The following is a 20991-nucleotide window of genomic DNA, read 5'->3' as shown; positions in this document are numbered from 1 at the left end:
GTTTACCAGTGGCTTATAACCAATCGCAACTGCTCCCCCCCCCTCTCTCTCTCTCTCTCTTCATTCCTCAGCATTATAAGCTTTTACCACGTTTCAGCGAAACTCCACGCTCCAAGTTTCCAGCGGTTTTCACTACTTCTTACTACTTCGTACTTCTGTCGTTCGTTTCGACTTCTTGTCCATTCTGTCAGCTTCGATCGGCCTCGAAATTTTCGGTGTCAGAGCAAAGTTGAACACGCACGTGGAATTTCAACGCGAATAATATTTTAGAGTTTCTTTTATTTTAGAGAATGTTTCGGCATTTCCAAAAAGAATGCTACTATCGCTTTATCATCGCTATTCTGACAGATGCAAGCTGCTTCTCCTGAAGTCAGTTTTGAGAGATCGACGCCTCAAACTGTTACAACTTCGTGGAAAGAGATCGCGCAATAATCTAGTTGGTATCGTTTTAAAGAGCCTCTAACTTTAATCACCTTGAACTCGTATTTTCTTAAGAAAATTTTCATATCGAGTAGTAAGTGAAAAATTGTGAAAATCCAGACGTATATAAAAACATTGAAAAATTTTGCCTGCGACAAAATTCATCTTTGGCCTCAAAAATTTAAATTAATCCTTCGCATTGATTCCTTGAAATTGCTGTATGATTTTTTTTTTTTTTACGTCATTTCATTCAACATTTGAAAACTTCAACTTCGTTTAAAGTTCAATAAAATGATTAGAGAAGAAAAAAAAAATCATCACAGCAAAGTTTAAGATTTCAATTTTCAGGAGATTGTGGTAGGTTAAGTGACAATTTTTCAATCTTCTTAAAGATATTTGAAATTCGCATAATTTTCGAGAGTAAAAGTATTCTTACTTCCCCGCTGATGTGAAAATGTTTTCTTTAAAAAAAAAAATTTAGGATAATCGAAGTAGCTTCGCGCTTTAAGTGGAACAAGCCCCTACGTGGTCAGACATTGTGAATCCATGAAATTAGGTTTGAGTCACCCTACTTTGGCCAAGGACAAATCGAAAAGGACGACTAATGATCAGTTTTTAATCATTTTTTAGCCAGTATTGGACTATTAAATTTTTGTTAACACCAAAAACGCTATTTTTTTAATTAATCTTCAAAATCAATACTTCATCGATTAACATTAGTACAAAACAATAATTAAGAAATTGATTCGAGTAATTTATTCTAATTATTAACCAAAAGTTCAAGGTTCTCTTTCAAAGTTACAACAGTTTCAAAGTATTGACAATTTTTGATCGTTATGCGTTCAGTTTCGCTCGCAGTCGATCATAACGCGTAACATAGGATGTCATTCTCATTTTTTTCGAACCGTTCGATCATTTTGGTGACTGAAAAGATTGCCGACGAAGCAAATCTGAAGGAAATTTGATAAATTTCGAAGTAAACGGTAAATTCACAGCGTGTTTTGTAAACAATATTAATTTCGTCGTAACGTCGCTTGAACTTTGTTAGGGAATTTTTTGCAAAGAAACTATTACACCTTTTACAGTCAAATTGACAAAGTTTATTTGTACGTATTTCAGCGACGTTTCAAAATTTTTTGGGACAAAAAAAGTTAAAATTAGTGGCACTGCATACTCTCAAACATAGTCACTTTTAAAGAAGGTCGTCTCACTGTGTCCATGATTCCGGCCACTCTGCTCGTCGGAAATAAAAAAACGTGAATGTTCCTTAATTAGTATGAGTTTGGCTATATCTGGTACCAAAACAAAAGAAAAAGGTCGATAATTAAAAAAGTGGCGATACTTTGAAGTTCGATTATCGATTTTTGCATGTTTTTGTTAAATTTGGGAAGCTTAAAAAAATATAAAAAATAAAATTTTTTGGTTGATTCCGGTAGGGGCTATAGTCACGCATGTACTAAATGCGTACTTAAAATTTTGAGTCAATCGGCCAAGTAGATTTTGAGTTATCATGGACACCGTTCTGAAAAACATAGTTTCCAGAAAAATGCCTTTAAAGTTTAGTATTGCGGTAACAATGACGCTGGTCGTCGCGTCCTTCAAACAACCATAACTTCGTTAATTTTAGGAGTTCGCATGTAAGGTTACAGAGATTTATTTTTAAAACTATGTCCTTAATAATAAGATTAAGCAAAAAAAAAAAAAAAAAGAAAATCGATTTTTTCAAAAGTTCATACTAGAATACCCCCTTAAATGTTCACCGTCGAAAATTCTTCTGCATTAGAGGAATCAAAGAGTGAGGGATGAGCGTGAGAGGCTCCACAGCTGACAGGGGCGCCGATAACCGATTGCAAAAAAAAAAAAAAGAGAAAAGGAAAAAAGGAAAAAGAAAGAAATTGAGAACGAAAGACTGGAGCCAGAGGAGTAGGAGTACGAGTCCTATCCTACTTCGACGTAATCCCGCGACGCCGCGGCGAAAAAATAATATTATTCGAGAGGCCGGGGCCGAAAGTTGTCCCGTGGCCATGGGAAAGTTAGCACGCCCCGTGACAAAGTTACTTTCGCATTATCCTTTGTCCACCGCGCCCCTCGCTGTTCCTGTCCACCGCGTGCAAGAAGTTTCGCCGATAAAGAAGCTCGTTCGCTCGCGCGTCTTCCGCTCCCAGTGTCCCAGGGATAACACAAAGCGTGTTCTTAATAACGCCCCACACCACCCAAACGTCGCAACGTTGCTTTTATGAAGCCGCCTGCAAGTCTAGCGCCCGGACACTTTCCAGTTTTATCGGCCACTCGCCGAAATCCGCACACGTTGGCGCTAACATCCGCTAATACGCTAATAGCAGACGTCGTGTTTGTTCGTCGGACAGGTTGAACAAACCTGCGATAACCAAGGACGATAGAGATCGAGTCACTCGCGCGTTTAATCGGCGCCGAATGTTGTAATATTTCGTGGAGAAAGAACAGGTGGACGCTTCGTTCTCTGTCGCGCTGAAAATCTTGCAGCTGGAATGTTTCTCGTTCGTGGAAATCGTTCGAATCGGGTAGATGGCGATCTTTTCGAAAATTCTGGCTGACATTTTCTTTTCCACTCGCTGGCAACCGCGGTTCGCGGACCATAACGAGTGACCGGACCGTATACAATAACCTGATACCGTATACAAGACTTAACCTAATCCTTTTCAAAGCGGAGGCTTCACTCTTTAAAAAGAGACCAAGTGGAAATCGTCATACGTGTGACCGTCTTTCACGAAATTCTGTATTAATTATCGGCAATTATTCATTGTCATTCGAACATTTATGCTCTTAGCTATAAATTGTTTGACTTTGACCGTCTCATAAATTTCTTTCTACGCCAGGGGTTTTTAACCCCATGCGTTGACAACTGGTTCGCGGACCATAACGAGCGACCGAACCGTATACAACAATTCGCCGCTTTCTTTTTCTTTTGAACTCGTCGGTACGACATCATCGGGTAGAAATTATTAAGAAATAATAAATATATTATTATTAAATGTATTATAAATACATAATATACAATAAATATATAATATATATATTATTAAAATATATAATAAATATATTATTAAATATATATATTAAGAAATAGTAAATAAATAATAAGAAATAATAAAGAAAGTTTAAGTTTATTAAATAAATATTAGGAAATAATAAATAAATGTATATAGTATTGTCATTTATTTTGCCTAGATTACATTTAAATATACTTGAAACTGAGGAAATGTTGCAATTTGCTTTCACAAAAGATTTCTCGACGTGCGTGGCACGTCATTCCAGCGCAAGAGGTTAAATAGATCGCACCGCGGCGAATCTAACGTAGACAGGCAGTCGGCCGGAGAGATTCGATGGGAATAATATTGGCAGCAAACAAGATCCTTCGCGAGAAATCGTTTTTCGCGAGTAAGAAGAGCTTTTACGGGCTCGCTGAGTCAGCAAGGCCGCATAAACGAGATGGGCGGGTACCCAGGGCGCACAAATATACCACCTTCCTCCACCTTAAATCTTGCCGCGACTCGTCGAGAAAGAGAAAACACGAGAGAGAGAGAGAGAGAGAGAGAGAGAGATTCGTTCGCGTTCAATTTACATCTGTACATGTTAAAACGGCTACGCATCGGTTTGTACAAACCTGGCCAAAATACTATCACCAGTCAACGGAATTACGCGCGTGGCTTCCGACATGACGGTCGAACAACGTTTTCGAGGCAGCATCGATCCACGTAGGTGAAGCAACGACCCACGAAATAACTTCTAACGTGGGCAGCAGCAAGCAAATACGAGCTTCGAGGCTTCAAGGCCGAGGTAAACACTTCGTTTTTGGTTAAAAAGCGCGGTAAGTCTTGCGTCGTTCGGTGAACCGCGTTGTGATTTCAGCTCTCGTTTTCGTCTTTGCGCGAGAATGTGCACAAAGTGTGATTTTTATCGGAAGATTGTGTCAAAATGTCACGTTTCAACAGTTCCTTTTTTTTTTTTTTGTCATTTCGAAATTCTGAGAGAATCGTTAATGAATTTTTGTTCAACTCAATCCTGTAAATAATAACTTTAATTCATTTAGTTATTATTTATCGATAATTTATTTCGATTTTTATCACGTAAGTAATTAAATCTTTGTTCGAAGAGGATCCTAAGTTTTTCAAGTTCGTTGAGCAACGCTTCTTCCGTTGCGTATCTATGGACAAAGTCATAAAATAAAAACGTACGTACGAAGAGTGGCAGATATTCGCGACTCGTGGCGCAAAACGAGACATCGATCGAGAAATAACACAAGACGGCATAAAGTTGATGCCGAAAGTTGGAACTGAATTGCGCGGCAAAGGGACGAAGAAGCTTGAAAAGGGTTAGTTGAAAAAGAGAAAGCGAGAATTTCTATTTCAATTGGCGTGCTGCGTTTCTCCATTAAGGGGACGATCCTCCTCTTTTCGGGGCATGTTCCTTCCTACCTTCCTTCTTTTTCCTTTTCCTCCTTTTTCCCCCTCTTTTTCTCTTTCTCTGAAAATTACGTTACATTATTAATTAATTAAACGACGTAGTTTCGGTTAGCTTCATTATCATCAGAGAGTCTCCACTCGGCAGACAGCCGGCCCGTCCTAAATGCACACGTGCCCGCGCCACTCTCTATTATACATTCTTTTCCATTATGCAAATTCCCAACTATTATGCAAATGTCAAGCCCTTCTTTGGTCGCCGTGCAAGAAAGATATGTATTTAAACAGAAGGGCCGTGTGACCGTGCTCAACGTTACACATTCAACGGGACGTTTCATAGTGAAAAGAAAGAAGCAAAAAACAAGATGTAACAAATATATGTGGTCCCTTTTTCTGGTGAAAAGGAAGAGACGCCTCTCGAGAACCATGTCAACTGACAAAGAACACTTTTGTACGAGAAGTACAGACGACGATTAATCAGCGAATCAAATTCGAGTAAAATTGGTAAAGTTCGAATACTAAACTGGAACGTGTCTAATTTACTGGAACGTGTCTAATGATCTATTTAGCGACGTTGCAACATTTCCGTCGTTTCAGAGTCAACCTTTCGCGTTGATTTTGTAATTCGATAAACCGATAGTAACAATTAATTAGAAGTGAAAATTGTTTTGACAACCGTTTTGGAAATAGTAGAAAAGATAATGCGTGACATGGAAAGAGCAAATGACGATACACGTGTCGGGAGAATTGTTGTGGAGAGACAAAATTTACTTATGTTGTCAGTCATGTAGAAACTACTTCGGAATAATTTCGGAATGATGGTTATTGAGGGATGTCTGAGGTAACATTCAAAGAGAACAATAAGGTTCTCGCTCATAGCTAAATATATGGAGAGTACGCATGGTTGATTGACGGATCCTGTTAATCCTCCACTTCCAGGAACTCCTTCAATATGACATGACAACGGTTAATAGCCGAGCATAACGTGTGCATCTACTTGGGAAAACTTCCGGAAACGAAAATATCTATACATGTACATTTTTATCGCTTTAACTTTACAAGAATTGGTAGAATTGGCTCTATAACTGCCGTAAATTAACAAAATCAAGCCGAATTATATTTTTTTTTTAAATAAATTCCATACAATTCAAACCAACATTCGCAGTAATAAATTTCACTACGAATTTGACTAACATTCGTACTGTGAATTTGATTACAAACTAACGTGAGTAGTAATAAATTTTTGCGCACTTGAACTTGATTCCGTTCAGTCAAATGCAACTCAAATATTTCAATCGTCTATTTATTGATATTATCGTCTCATTAATATTATTAACCTCTTCAAAAGTTTCTTCGTTCTCGTGTTATTAATTCGTTCTCGACAAATTCTTTTCGTATCATCTGTCAGCAATTATACTTACGAAGTATATCACTTCAAATAAAATGACACAGCTATTGGAAATCATCATTCAAATGGTATTTAACAAGAAATTCTTTTATTATATGTATTCTTTTATTACATGCCTTTCTAACTATGCGATGTCGTTTCAAATTTAAAGCAATCATCAACGTGAATTGAGAGTTTGCTGGAGCAAAAATGTAATATACGAGAGTTAATGATACATAGTTTCTACCTCTGGAAAAATAATATCCTCCATTTACCATTTTTTCAAACTTTCGTAAGAAGCGATAAGAAGTCTAGTTTTATGCGAATTATTCCGAATCACGTGAATTGTTGAGCGTCAATTGACTCGGCATTGTCTTGAGAAATTTCTTCCTTTTTGATAATTCTTTTGCTCCTCCTACGTCGTTATTATAACTTTCGTTCAGATATTATACTATTATATTATCGTACAGCACCGAATGTACATTCGTTATGATTATCAGCAAATTATATTATACTATTATATTATCGTACAGCACCGAATATACATTCGTTATAATTATCAGCAAATTATATTACATTATAATACAATATAATAATATAATATTATAATATTATAATAATATATATTATAAAAAGAATATATAATATTATATTATAACATAATATATAATATAATGATATTATATTGTTAAAAGAGAAAGTCCGAGCTATCGGCTAGATTCAAATACATTTCAATGTCACAATCTAACAAAATCCATCGAAATCTAACGAAATCAGTCAAAATCTGCTACTTTCTAGCGAAGCAACATTATGATCATTCACGCTTTTCAACCTAATTCTCATGCATTGTACGTAGCTTATCGTCAATTCACTCGCGAATTCTTCGATCCTCGTCTCGCGGCTCTTGCTCTCGCCGAATCATTTTCAAAATTTTCCCCCCGTTTCCCGCGGTTATTCGCACTTTTTCCCCCCCGTTGCTGTTTCACGTTGTTTTTTCCTCTTGTGTCTCTTTTCTTTTTTTTCTTTTTTTCTTTTTTTTTTTAATCGTTTAATCGCGTACACAGGTCCACTTGCGTGCAGGCGGGCGGCGTGCGTCGCGGTGAAAGAATTTATCGGTCCACCGCGATGGCCGCAACTAAATTTGCGTTCACGGTTGGCCAGATAAATGCGGTGGCACCGCCGCTTTTGTTAGCCGATGGAATAATATAGGCGGCCGTGTATATGCATATGCGCGCGCGCGCGCGCGCGCGCGTGCGTGCGTGCATGCATCCTCTCTCCCTCCAGCCGCTGTTTCGTCGCATGCATCATTTATATGTATAATATACGCCTACGGAAGTGCGTGTGTTTCCACCTGTATAGCCGGCCCCGCAAACTACTGGATGATTGACCAGCGCGGCAGAACAATAGGGCTGTCGCGCGGCCCGCGTCGCTGAAATACTGGCAGCAACGCTCCCGAACCAGAGGAAACGGGGGGAGTGGCAGAACAGAGAAAGAGAGAAGAGAGACGAGAAAAAAAGAAATCGCTCAACGAGATAGATAGAGTTTTTCGAGCGATGAATTAAAAAAGAGAAAAGAAAGAAGAGGTGGAGGAAGTGGGGAATGAAAGAAGAACGAGAGCGCGTGACGCCTGCGCAACGCGTGTCATCACGAGGAGGAATTGTATTGACACTTCGTGTGCCTGTTGAAGATGAAGCGATAGGAACAGTTCTCGACCGAGTGACTCTTTTTTTTTTTCTTTTTTAGAAAGGAATTAGAAAATAACGAGTATAAATTTAATGTAATTTTGTGCAACGACGATTGTTTTGCGTACAATGACAACATTACATGATTGTAGACTCGTTGCGACGAGAAAGGATTTATTAGTTTGCGCTCGTTCGTGTTGATTTTGTATAGATGACGATCTCGCGTTCGTATGTTTTCTAAGAGCGTAGGTCCATTTGTTGGGAAAGAAGAGACAAACGATGAGAAAGGAAGAGTCACGAAATTGAACAAGTCGTCGATAAAATGAACAGGAAGCTAAAACACTCGTAGCAACAGTCGAGTCAAGACATATATATATATATATATATGTGTGTGTACAGATGTTTCGAAAGACGTAAGCGAGCCAGAAAACGAATCAATAGAGATTTCTTGGTAATCAATATACCCGTATCCCTCGAGTAGACATCTTATTGTTAGTTTCTGTCCGTAGGATGGACAATAAAATCTAATATAAACTAGGTTCAGAAACGAAACAAAAACAAGTGAAAATTCCCTCGTGCGACAGAAAGATAAAGATTAAAGAAATCTATTATTTAATATCGAGTTTACGAGTATGGGTAACCTTTGAGAGGACAATAGAAGCCACGAGCCAAGTTAGTTTGTCACGATACGGCAATGATACTCCAGGTGAAGATAAATGGTACTGCGAAACGAGCTAACAATCTGTTTTTGCGTACGTGTATACATTTTATTTCCGTGAAAGTCCCGTTGGTTAATGATCGATCCAGCGCGAGATACCACGATGACGAGTCTCGCTACGCGGGTACAATAAGCACCGAGCAAAACAGCGTATCCTTTATCCCGTGTTCTCTGCCCCCTTACATTTTTCATTTTCTTGCCAACCTCGCTTCGCCCGCCAAACTCTCCACGGCCGCAGGATAAGTGGCTCTTTCTTACCGCGCTCCGACGTCACCTTAGAAAATGCACTCTAACAACCACTGTTTCAGCCTCGGATCCAGCTTTTTGCCAAACCAGGGTTTCTCCTCTTTCGAAAGAACAACGCGAGAGAAACTTGGAGAGCGTGCGTTCCTCGGAGCGTAGCAACGTGACGTCAGTGTGCCCATAGTCGAAATCGATAGTCGTCGAACTTCCACTCGATTCTTCCTCGCGTTTTTTTTTTTTTTTTTTTTTTTTTTTTTTTCATTAATATCTATTTCAAATTTCTCAATTCTCATCGTCCGAGTGCGTAGTTTGTATTCAATGCCTTGAGAAACGAAGGATTTACGTATATTTCTAAAATCCTTCGACATTCTACGAACTCTATAATACTTTCACATTACGTCAACTGAATTAGGAAAATAATAAATTAGGAATTTCTCTTGATTAATCAACAACGAAGACAAAAATACGACAAATAACTAGTAGAGTATGTCCCATTTTAATCCATACATACGATTTATATTGCTCCGAAGCTATTCGTCATTTAAAAGCCGTCTTAAATGCATTTTCAAAAAATAGTAGCAACCTTATCTCCTATCTAGAGACAAACTAACTATACCAAATATTGCTGCTCCCTCAAAATAGAAAAGAAATGCACTCGAGATATTTTTTAAACGACGAACAGTTCCGGAGATAATTTTACAGATTAGAAAAATAACAAATTAAGAATTTCTCTTGATTAATCAACAACGAAGAAATCAAAAATAACTAGTATGTCCCATTTTAATCCATAAATACAATTTATATTGCTCCGAAGCTATTCGTCATTTAAAAGCCGTCTTAAATGCATTTTCAAAAAATAGTAGCAACCTTATCTTCTATCTAGAGACAAACTAACTATACCAAATATTGCTGCTCCCTCAAAATAGAAAAGAAATGCACTCGAGATATTTTTTAAACGACGAACAGTTCCGGAGATAATTTTACAGATTAGAAAAATAACAAATTAAGAATTTCTCTTGATTAATCAACAACGAAGAAATCAAAAATAACTAGTATGTCCCATTTTAATCCATACATACGATTTATATTGCTCCGAAGCTATTCGTCATTTAAAAGCCGTCTTAAATGCATTTTCAAAAAATAGTAGCAACCTTATCTCCTATCTAGAGACAAACTAACTATACCAAATATTGCTGCTCCCTCAAAATAGAAAAGAAATGCACTCGAGATATTTTTTAAACGACGAATAGTTCCGGAGATAATTTTACAGATTAGAAAAATAACAAATTAAGAATTTCTCTTGATTAATCAACAACGAAGAAATCAAAAATAACTAGTATGTCCCATTTTAATCCATAAATACAATTTATATTGCTCCGAAGCTATTCGTCATTTAAAAGCCGTCTTAAATGCATTTTCAAACCTTATCTCCTATCTAGAGACAAACTAACTATACCAAATATTGCTAAAAATAGAAAAGAAATGCACTCGAGATATTTTTTAAATGAAGAAACAATTTCGATGATAATTTTACAAATTGAAATGGGGCACGCCGCGTATTCGGGAAAATATTCAAACTTAATCCAGAGTGTCCGAGCATCTTCGCTGGCTGCCGTAGTTATCCGGGCTCGACGCGACTGGCGCAGCAGCCAAACTGTGAAAACGCAACAACTTTCGAGATAGAATTTTGCAATTTCGCGCGCGGAGCTCGCGTCGAATCTTCCGTCTGCAGCGACGCGAAACACCAGTCGCGAACTCGAGTTGGAGAATTAAGGACAATGGCGGACGCGAGCGTCGTGAAGCGTGCCCCGTGCCCTCCAGCAGCGTTCTTCATCCTCGTTCGAGATCCGTTTCGGCGGCGTTCGCGCGCGAAAACGCGCATCCGGCGGCGATGCACGCGAAAGCGAATTCGGCAGGCGTGAGAGAGGAGAGCAGATTATTCTCGAGGCAAAAGGTAACGCGTCGCCGCGCGCATCCCCCTTTCCGCGTGTCTGAGAAATCTCTGCCTCTACTTAGCATTTATCTCCGGAATTAGGTTAGCTGCGAGAACGCGTCTCTCTCTCTCTCTCTCTCTCTCTCTCGGCCGTTTTTCTCGAGACTCGCTGCCAGCTCCGACGCTAGTGAATTTCAAACGAGACCCCTCGTATAATTTTCAGCTCTTCGGCTCTGCCGGTGGAACGGAAATTTTCGTTCTGAGCCGTCGTGTAGAGCCATCCTGATTTAAAAGAAAGGAAAAAGAGAGAGAAAGAGAGAGAGAGAGAGAGAGAGAAACGAAAAAGGAAATGGCTGGGGCTGCTTGAGAATCTTGGCTCGAGGTTCCTCGGAAGATCGAGTAATTTGAGAAGTTGACCCTCTGGAGTGGAGTTTCAGCCTGCTTTGGAGAATCTGAGACCTTAAGGATAAGGTAGATCGTAAATTCTTCGCCAAGTTGATGGATCCTCGATGTTTCATCGGACGACTTGAATGTGTAAAATTATAGTACGCAGTCTCACCTCAGGAAGGTGAGATTCTATCTCTCAGTTAACCTCTTGTAACCAACATTTTCTCAGTTTTACGTATATTTAAGTGTAACCCAGTCAAAGCAAGTGACTTCCGCAGTTCATTACTTCGTGATCGTTTCTATCCAGCGATATATCGTACCGTACCGTGTTCAAAAGAAAGAGAAAGCGACGAATTACCGTATACCGGGTCCGGTCTCTCGTTATGGTCCGCGAACCATAGTTGCCAGCGCCAAGGGGGTTCAATCATTTCAAAAGTCGCAGTATCTATCGAATCGGATAACACGCCGCGATAAAACGAACGACGATGCTTGAATGCCGTTGTTCGACGGTGTCTATGAATTTTCCCGTTCGGAGAAGGCGAGGCCGCCGGTGAAATTACAGGCGCGATGATACAAACGCGATTAATTAGAAAATGCAACAGGTGAACGTCACTGTACGAAACTAATTGAATCACTCGGCGAGATCGCTCGGAAAAATTGCATTACTTCCGGCGCGGTGCCTATCATACCGCGAGGCCCCGGGTATTAGAGAAACTGCTCTTCTCCGGCCCGGGGAATTTCCTCTTGCCTGTGCTTATACTAAGCGTCTCGTTCCGGCAAACCAACTACGTGAAAACTGCGCTTGTGTGCCAAAGCGAGTCTAGTGACACGAAAAAGTCCAGGGGAAAGAGGATACGGAATAGGAAGGAAGTACCAACGATGAGGAGAAGCGGGGAGAGGGAGTGGGCGTCCGCTTCGTTGTACCCGCGGGGCCAAAGTTTAATCTCGTAAACGTATAAAAAGTTTAGCGAGCCACGCCGCTAGATAATATTACGCGGTCGAAAGTTAGGATAAAGACGATGCAAATTGAAGGGGGCGGACCAGGTGGCCGAGATGAATTCCTCGGCCGGCAAGTAGCCCAAACGTGTGATAAAGATTAACGAACATTTTTGGATCTTCTTGCTCGTTTGTCGACCCTTTGCTTCGTTCGTTTTTTTTTTTTTTTTTTTTTTTTTTTTTTTTTCGTTTTTTTTTTTTTTTTTTTTTTTTGGTATTATTTGATGCTTCTTGACTTTTTGCATAATTTATTTTTTTATTCTAGGGTAAGAATTATTCTGCAGAACTGGAATTAGTTTTTTCCTTTTTTTGATCTCGTGTTATTATTTCCAACATCTCCAAATTTGCATAAAAATCCGCGGTTTGCTCACCACCGAAGCTAATCAAATTCAATTTCTACCTCGTCAGTTCCATCTTATCTTTCCATCGTACCACAATTAGTACCAAAAAAAAAAAAAAAAAAAAAAAAAAAAGAGAGGAACGTTCGTACGAGAAAGACAAGCTGGATGTGACAAGTCAGGAATAACAGTCTGAAGCATCCAGACGTAACTCGAACAGGATTGTGTCTCGTATGAATGAGCACATCGGTGGAAAGCTGCCTTTAACACGGTCCAGCGAGCCGAAAGCACCACGAGAACAGATGCAAGCTCGGCCAAGCGGACGTTTACAGAGCTTCCCATCGAGAGAGGGAAAAAGACGCAAAAATACCGACACAGCGATGACGAGATGATTAGATCACCGGTACACCTGCGAAAGAATCAGGTGAGACTGCTGGAAACGTAAAGATTGAAAAATACAGCGACGAGAGTAACTGTATCAGTGGTCGTGGAAGAATTTGTCGACGACTTTAAAACTGACATTATTTCGTAAAATGAAATCACATCATTCGCTTGGTCTCATTTTTTGAAGCTACGATTTAAAGTAGAATTAAATTAATTAAAAAAAAAAACGACGATTGCGTAACTAAAAGAAACAAAGATTGTACAACAATTCACATTGGTCACATTTCAAAGAAATGATTTAACCTAAACGATTTAAAATTTATAAAAGAAGATCAATGTGATAATTATTACAACTGATGTATTTATTTAATTTTGATATTATATATGATATTTTTTATTTTATATTTTTATATTTTTATATTCTATAGTTTATATTTTATATTTAAACGTTACTTTCTACGAAAAATATTATTGTTTGTTGTTTCAGTGAACTAATCAGAGGACTAATCAAGGATAAGGATACTGAACGCGGTAACAAGCATCGGAGGGAATTAAAACTCGAATATACAAGGAACAATTAGAAACAAGAATTAATACGTCATGATCCAACATTCTGAAATGCTCTGATGCTTTTACAGTATTAAGCTTGACCGTTCTCGTCGATGCTAATACTTCTGAAAGTTTCCATCGCCGGGTTTAATCCCTCAAACAACACGACCTGCATTTAAAGATCACTTTCGATCAAATTTACTAACAATTCCATCTGAAATCTCCCAAATTCTACATCTGATTGAAATAATTCTATACTCGTCAAATATATTCCTAATAAAAAAAAAAAAATTATAAATACGAAAAGGTAAACTTTATATTTGTTTTAAATAATTATTAATTCTTATCGTTATGTGTCCATTCCAAGTGATTCTCAAATATATATTGATTAACTTTATTAATAACGATCTAAACGAATTAAAGAAGTGAATGAAATCACAATAAATTCCAACTTTCTACGCTCGTCAAGTATAAGCGAACCAAATTATAATAAATAATAATAATAAAATTATAATAATTATAAATATATATAATAATATTTATAATATATGTATATATTTATTATATATAGAAATATATATAATAAATAATTATAATAATTATAAAAATTATAATAAATTATAATAAATCCCAAATTTCAACTCCATATCTTTATCTTTAATTATTTTTCTATATCTTTATCACACATCTTTCTCACACTTCTCACATGTAACAATTATTAAACAATTGTCAATCAATTATTATGAAAACACAGAGAAGCGAACCAAATCACAATAAATTCTCCACGCCTATCTCAACGATTATCAATGCTACTAAATTAAAAAATAATATTGAATTAATAATAAAACAATTATTAATTAAAATTATTCAATTGATGAAAGAGGAGGGAACGAAATTACGAATAAATCCCAAAATTCCGACGATCGCATCCACCTTAAACAATTCTTCTACGCTGCTCCGAGCAACAATTGAAAAATTCCGTGCGAAACAATAGATTCCCTGTGATGGATCGAAGATTCATTGCAAGCGACATTGGTCGTCCAACGAGGCTGACGAAAAATGTTTGAAGGGTCGATTCACAGAGGAAACGGGGACGCGAAATAAAGCGTCCGCCTACGCAAGACGCTTCCTAACCATTGGCGGATAAAGGAACACAGCTCCGCAGTTGCGAGAGGAATCCTTGATGCAACGATTCAAAGAACAGAAGCTGACGTTGGGCTGAGGCAATTATTTAAACGAGCTTCGTGCCGCCCCCGCAGCTATCGATCGCCTTCGAGACAAGGTTGAAAGCATTTCATTCGGTTGGCCGAAAAGTAATTGCGCTTCTTCCCCAGCAGATGGACATGAACGTGCGTTTTAAGATGTAACTAACGCAAACTCGTCGTGCGATCCAGAGATAGCTAACTGGCGGCCCTACTTTCTTGAGCGCTACCCCCTACTACCCCCACTACTAATTCTCCTACAACTCATTTGTGTATATAAATTTGACTAATATACGTAAATATATTTAAACAAATATACGTAAATATGTAAATTTTTCCTAGCAGATGGACACACACGTGTGTTTTAAAATGTAACTAACGCAGACTCGTCGTGCAATCCAGAGATAGCTAACTGGCGGCCCTACTTTCTTGAGCGCTACCCCCTCCACTACTATCCCATCAATTCTCCTACATTATTTGTGTATATAAATTTGACTAATGTACGTAAATATATTTAAATAAATATACGTAAATATGTAAATTTTTCCAAGCAGATGGACACACACGTGTATTTTAAAATGTAACTAACGCAGACTCGTCGTGCAATCCAGAGATAGCTAACTGGCGGTCCTACTTTCTTGAGTGCTAACCCCTCCACTACGACCCGCACCACCAATTCTCCTACAACTCATTTGTGTATATAAATTTGACTAATATACGTAAGTATATTTAAACAAATATACGTAAATGTGTAAATTTTTCTTAGCAGATGGACATACACGTGTGTTTTAAGATGTAATTAACACAGACTCATCGTGCGATCCAAAGATAGCTAACTGGCGGCCCTATTTTCTTGAGCGCTACCTCCTCCACTACTACCCCCACCACCAATTCTCCTACATTATTTGTGTATATAAATTTGACTAATATACGTAAATATATTTAAACAAATATACGTAAATATGTAAATTTGAATATTAAATGTTATATTTGTATATTATAACATTTATTTATTAATAGATAAGTAACATTATTATATTGTTACTCATTTATTAGTTAATCAATCGCGAGACAATTGTTCCGCACGATAATTCCGCGAGAGATCGCAATTTGTTTCGAATAATCTGTCATCGTTTATTGGAATTTTATTCAATTAATGCTTCAACAATTATCCGATACGAGTTCCATTCTATTTGACGCGAGAGTTTGTCAATTTTGTCAGTTGTTCATTTCGAACTCAATTCGTGGCTAATTGTGGCTAATTTTTAAACACGCGTGTTACAAATTATATAAAATAATATACGTGTTATATATTATATAAAAATGATAAATAATGAACGATTCGAATAGTCTGACTAAGATCCATCTCCAAGATCTGAAAGTCCGAATGAGCTTTCTCCTTTTTCGATTTTGAAAAATTCCCCGGACTTTACACTTTCTTTCCGAAGATCGTGCATTTTCCTTCCGAGATCGGCAGAATCGATGATCCTCGTTAAGCGAAAGACAAATCGTTCAAGATCAGAAAAATAGCTCGCGTAACGAGCAGCTCGTTTTTCTGAATTTATCGGACATCGATCCGATCTTTGAACGACACGCAGACATTCTCAAGAATCGAAGATCGATATGCAGTTTCAGTCACACGTATGTATCTCTTGGTTAGGAGAGAACATTCGCTTAAAAAATTATTACATTGCTATTATTTTCATTACGAACTTTTTTGCGAGTTTATTTAATATTTAGAATTTTTTAAATATCAATTAAAAAATATTCAGAATTTCTTAAATATCAAAAGAAATATTCAAAATTTTTTAAATATCAATAAAGAACATTCAGAATTTTTTAAATATCAATAAATGATATTCAGAATTTTTTACATATCAATAAAAAATATTCAGAATTTTTTAAATATCAATAAAAAATATACAGAATTTTTTAAATATTAATCGCAGCGAAAATTAACATTCGTGAATGAAAATAGCTTGAGCATTCATGTATTTGAATGTCCATTTTAAAAAAAGGCAGGAGATGGAATATTTTAAAGTATTTTGAAATTATTTCAAAGTATTTTTTAAGATACTTTTTTTTTATAAAAGATCAGAATACTCACTTTGGGATGTCGATCTTCGATGACCGACATTTTCGTAGAGGAACGCCGCCCCATATGTTGTATGCTGTAAAATAAAAATATTGTCAACATTATATTTCTGTTTTCACTCGTAACGTTCTAATGAAGGAAAAGTTAATTGCAAATTGTATAATTATATTCCTAATTAAGCTGTGTATTTAAAAATTCATGTTTTTAGGAATGTGACGAAAAGCACAGAAGCTCGATAGGAAATGTTAGAAATGGGGTACTGTACTTTGAATATTTTATATTACGCATCACGCGCAACTTCACGTTTTAAGATTTCTATGAAAGATCGTAATCATATAATAAGTAATAATTAATAATGTAATATTCGTAGTAAAAGAAGAGATAGAGATTATAAAACAGTAATATTTATAATATTGTACTTTAACAAAATTTCAGTAAAGCTAGAATTTGAAAGTTTTTAACAGTTTCCCTAATCTTTCAAATTCGCACGCGGAATTTCGAACTTCGTTAAAGATCGAAACTTCTGTCAAACTCTGCGAAAACGCGATAACACCCCGAAATTTCTAACCCTTGAAAATTAGTCGAATTTCCGAACTTCACTCGGACACCCGCGAGCTCACGATACCACTTCAAAGTTAAAATCCATCAAAGCTTAATTTATTTAGCCTTTCAGATGAGATAAAAATATTTCAATCCTCAGAAAAATCTATCATTCGAATGACATTCGCGGTCACAAAAATTATTCGATTTTGGAATCGCTGCTAATATCCATCAGAAGGAACACAAAGAACAAAATAAAATTACATAATGCATAATAAATAAATAAAAATAAATAAATAATAAGTAAATAAATAATAAATAAACAAATAATAAATAATAAATAAATAATAAGTAAATAAATAATAAATAAACAAATAATAAATAATAAATAAATAATAAGTAAATAAATAATAAATAAACAAATAATAAATAATAAATAAATAATAAGTAAATAAATAATAAATAAACAAATAATAAATAATAAATAAATAATAAGTAAATAAATAATAAATAAATAATAAGTAAATAAATAATAAATAAATAAAAATAAATAAATAATAAATAAATAAATAATAAATAAATAAAAATAAATTAATTAATTAATAAATTAATAAAATAAATAAATAAATAAAAAGGCAAAATAAATAAATTAATTAATTAATAAAACACACAATAAATAAATAAATTAATTAATAAAACGCAAAATAAATGAATAAATAAATTAATAAAACGCAAAATAAATAAATAAATAAATTAATAAAACGCAAAATAAATAAATAAAACGCAAATAAATAAATAAATAAAACCGGCCATGACACTCGTCCGATCAAACAATGAAACAAATAAAAGTTGGGAATAACAACACTTCCCCTGAGAATTGAGAGATGAGAAGAGCTAATTGGCCCGGCATTGAATTCGTTTAAACGATATGGCTGAGTTATTTGCCGATCGGACGTTTCAACGCACGATAATTGCTTGTTTCTTTTCCCCGGCTCGATCGGGAAATATTATAGAATGAAAATCGAGGCGAACGATTCGGGGGAAATCGATACATTCAGCGCTAATTGCGCTTCGTTATTCATCAGCCTTCTGTTCGTTTCATCGATCGGCCATCTCGGAAGACATTTACTAATTATAAAGTTCGCTCTCCAAGCACGTTCACGATATACTATGTCTTGTCAGCTCGGACACCGGTTAGCTCCAGATCGTTTGCTTTGTTTCTCGATGCTCTAATACTTTTATCGGTGAGAATCGAGTGTCATTTAACGCCCGTCACTTGTCGACAGCATAAATGAACTTCGCGAAGAACGGCGTAAATTTATGTACATTGAAGAGCCATAACGATGAAAAATCGTCGATAATTAAATGTAATTTAAATGCAATTAAAAAGGAACACGAATGAAAGCGTCGACGGTTAAATATAGCTATCAGTGCTGTTGTATGAATACAATTTGCGAAATTTAATAATTGCATTACAATGCAATGTGTGTATTTGTTAACAATTTATGTTTTATATTGTACAATTATGTTATATTGTATATTATATTTATGTGTATTTCTTAACAATTTATGTTTTATATTGTATCATAAAATTATATTATAAAACATATATATATATATATATATAAAATTAAATTATAAAATATATATATAAAATTATATTATAAAATATATATATTTATAAAATATTTATATTATAAGAAATATATATATATATTATATATTATAAAGTATAACGATCATTAATTTACATTAAGTTTCAATTTAGGTTTTATATTGTACGATGAAACTTGAAAATTTTATTATCTACGAATGTAATTAAATAAAACGTTAGAAATAAAATGAAGAATTATTGTTAGCGAGGGTGTGTATTCCAATATTTGAAAAAAATATTTATACAGGGAGTTTTAAAGGGTCGTCGCAAACTTTAGGGGAAACTTTAATCTTCAAAGTAGTGGTGGATCTAGGTCACGAAACAATTTTTTTAATGTTTTTACAAACGTTATTCTACCGTTCGGTTATTAATTTATGCATTAAATTTATATAATTTTGAACATTTCGTGATAAACGAAATAAAATGCAAAATCTACAAAAACATTTGAAAATTATACGTAATGCAGAAAATGATATGTACGATGAGTAAATATTTAAACACAATGCACGTGATATATAATTGTAATTAAACGAAAGATTAATTAAGAGAAAATTAAATTACCCAGTTTCAAGTTAAATCGTACGTAGTTTAAAGTAATTTCAGGAAACAGTGCAGAACACACGTCTGTCGTCAGGGATGAAAGGATTAACAGCGACTACAATGAAAGTTTCTTCCTTTGTTAGTTCATCTCTTTTTAAAATACGCTAAATAACGTCGTCTCACGCAAAGAAGAAGAAAAATTAGTTACACGAATCGCCGTGCATCTCTTACCGCGGAGAGAAGCGGTGAAATTCATATACGACGTGTATCCGCGATTCTCCCGAGGTTAACTCAAATTTAATTTAAAACTCTAGGATTACTAGATCTGAAATTTAGGATTGATTCGAAATTAAATTTGAAAAAAGAAAAAAGAAAAAATGGAGATAGAAAGCTCGGGGCACGAGCCGCGCTTAATTTAAACTTCACTCTCGAAATAAGAATGAAATTCGAGACATGCAAAATTTCTAGACCGCATTAAAATTTCCCTAATTGAAAAAAAATTACCTAAATGAACTCGAAAAATAATTGCGAGTTTAATCCCAAGTAATTTTAAATGTTAGAAACTTGGGAAGAGAAAGGAGAGAAAAATACAGAAATTCAAACGGAATGAAAATCAGACAACGACAGACAGAAGATTTTATCTTCTCAACGAATCTCCGAGGAAAGTTTTAAACTCGCCAGAAAATCCATCGTCTTCAAGAGTTGCAAAGGACTCGAGGTTATTTCGAATTTCGTTCGGATAAAGCGAGATTTATTGCTGCAAGTTCGAAAGGTTCACTTCCCGGTCTTTGTGGATGGAAAAGTGCGAGCTATCGTAAACTCTAAAGTATCCCAGAGGGCGTTGAGGAGAGAATTAGGTTATGACGACTCTTGGAAACCGATCTTGGAACGAGTCCAATTGTCGCGAAACCATTTGTCGTATATCCCATCCCTGCATCATCGGAATTCATTATGAATTTATCGTTATACTGTTATGAGTTTGCTGCTTGAAATATTGAACCTTTCAAAATATTTCTCGCGGAAACTGCATAGACTTGTTGCAAAAATGTGACCTTCGCGTTCTTTCAGTTATTTCCAACTAATTATAAGCCTAGATTTAAAATTAAAGAAGCTTCTTAGCGTGCATGATTTTTCAATCAAGTTCTATGTTAAGTTTCTTTAAAATGTTACACTTTTATAATATACACTACATTGTACGTAATATCAAGTAATCAATATACAGAATGTAACATACAATATTAATAATAATATAATATACAAAAATATAAAATAATCCCACGTTATTAAATGAAATGTACAATAAGATTAACATGATTAAGCTTCAGTCGATGCTTCATAGTTGCTTTTCTAAAAGAAGTCTAGATTTAAACGAAATTCAAGAAGCTTCTTAGCGTGCATGATTTTTCAATCAAGCTCTATGTTAAGTTTCTTTAAAATGTTACACTTTTATAATATATACTACATTGTACGTAATATCAAGTAAT

The 20991-nt window shown here is 35.7% G+C and overlaps 2 long non-coding RNA genes across 2 annotated transcripts in view; one reads left to right on the top strand and one right to left on the bottom strand.

Moving 5' to 3' along the window:
- The first annotated feature begins 7073 nt into the window (after positions 1-7073).
- On the top strand, positions 7074-19594 carry LOC122535637. Its single transcript, XR_006308226.1, has 3 exons — positions 7074-7361; positions 11387-11390; positions 19583-19594. It is a non-coding gene; the product is annotated as an uncharacterized LOC122535637 (long non-coding RNA).
- The window catches only part of LOC122535636, a 15847-nt gene continuing 11637 nt past the window's right edge, over positions 16782-20991 (bottom strand). The window contains exon 3 of the long non-coding RNA XR_006308225.1: positions 16782-16849. This is a non-coding gene — a long non-coding RNA (uncharacterized LOC122535636). The remainder of the gene's footprint in view (positions 16850-20991) is intronic.

The sequence above is a fragment of the Frieseomelitta varia genome, unplaced genomic scaffold, assembly GCF_011392965.1.
Source record: "Frieseomelitta varia isolate USP_RPSP 00005682 unplaced genomic scaffold, Fvar_1.2 scaffold_750, whole genome shotgun sequence".
Taxonomy (NCBI): Eukaryota; Metazoa; Arthropoda; class Insecta; order Hymenoptera; family Apidae; genus Frieseomelitta; species Frieseomelitta varia.
The sequence above is the reverse complement of the archived record's forward strand: the minus strand, read 5'-3'. Positions and strand labels throughout refer to the sequence as shown.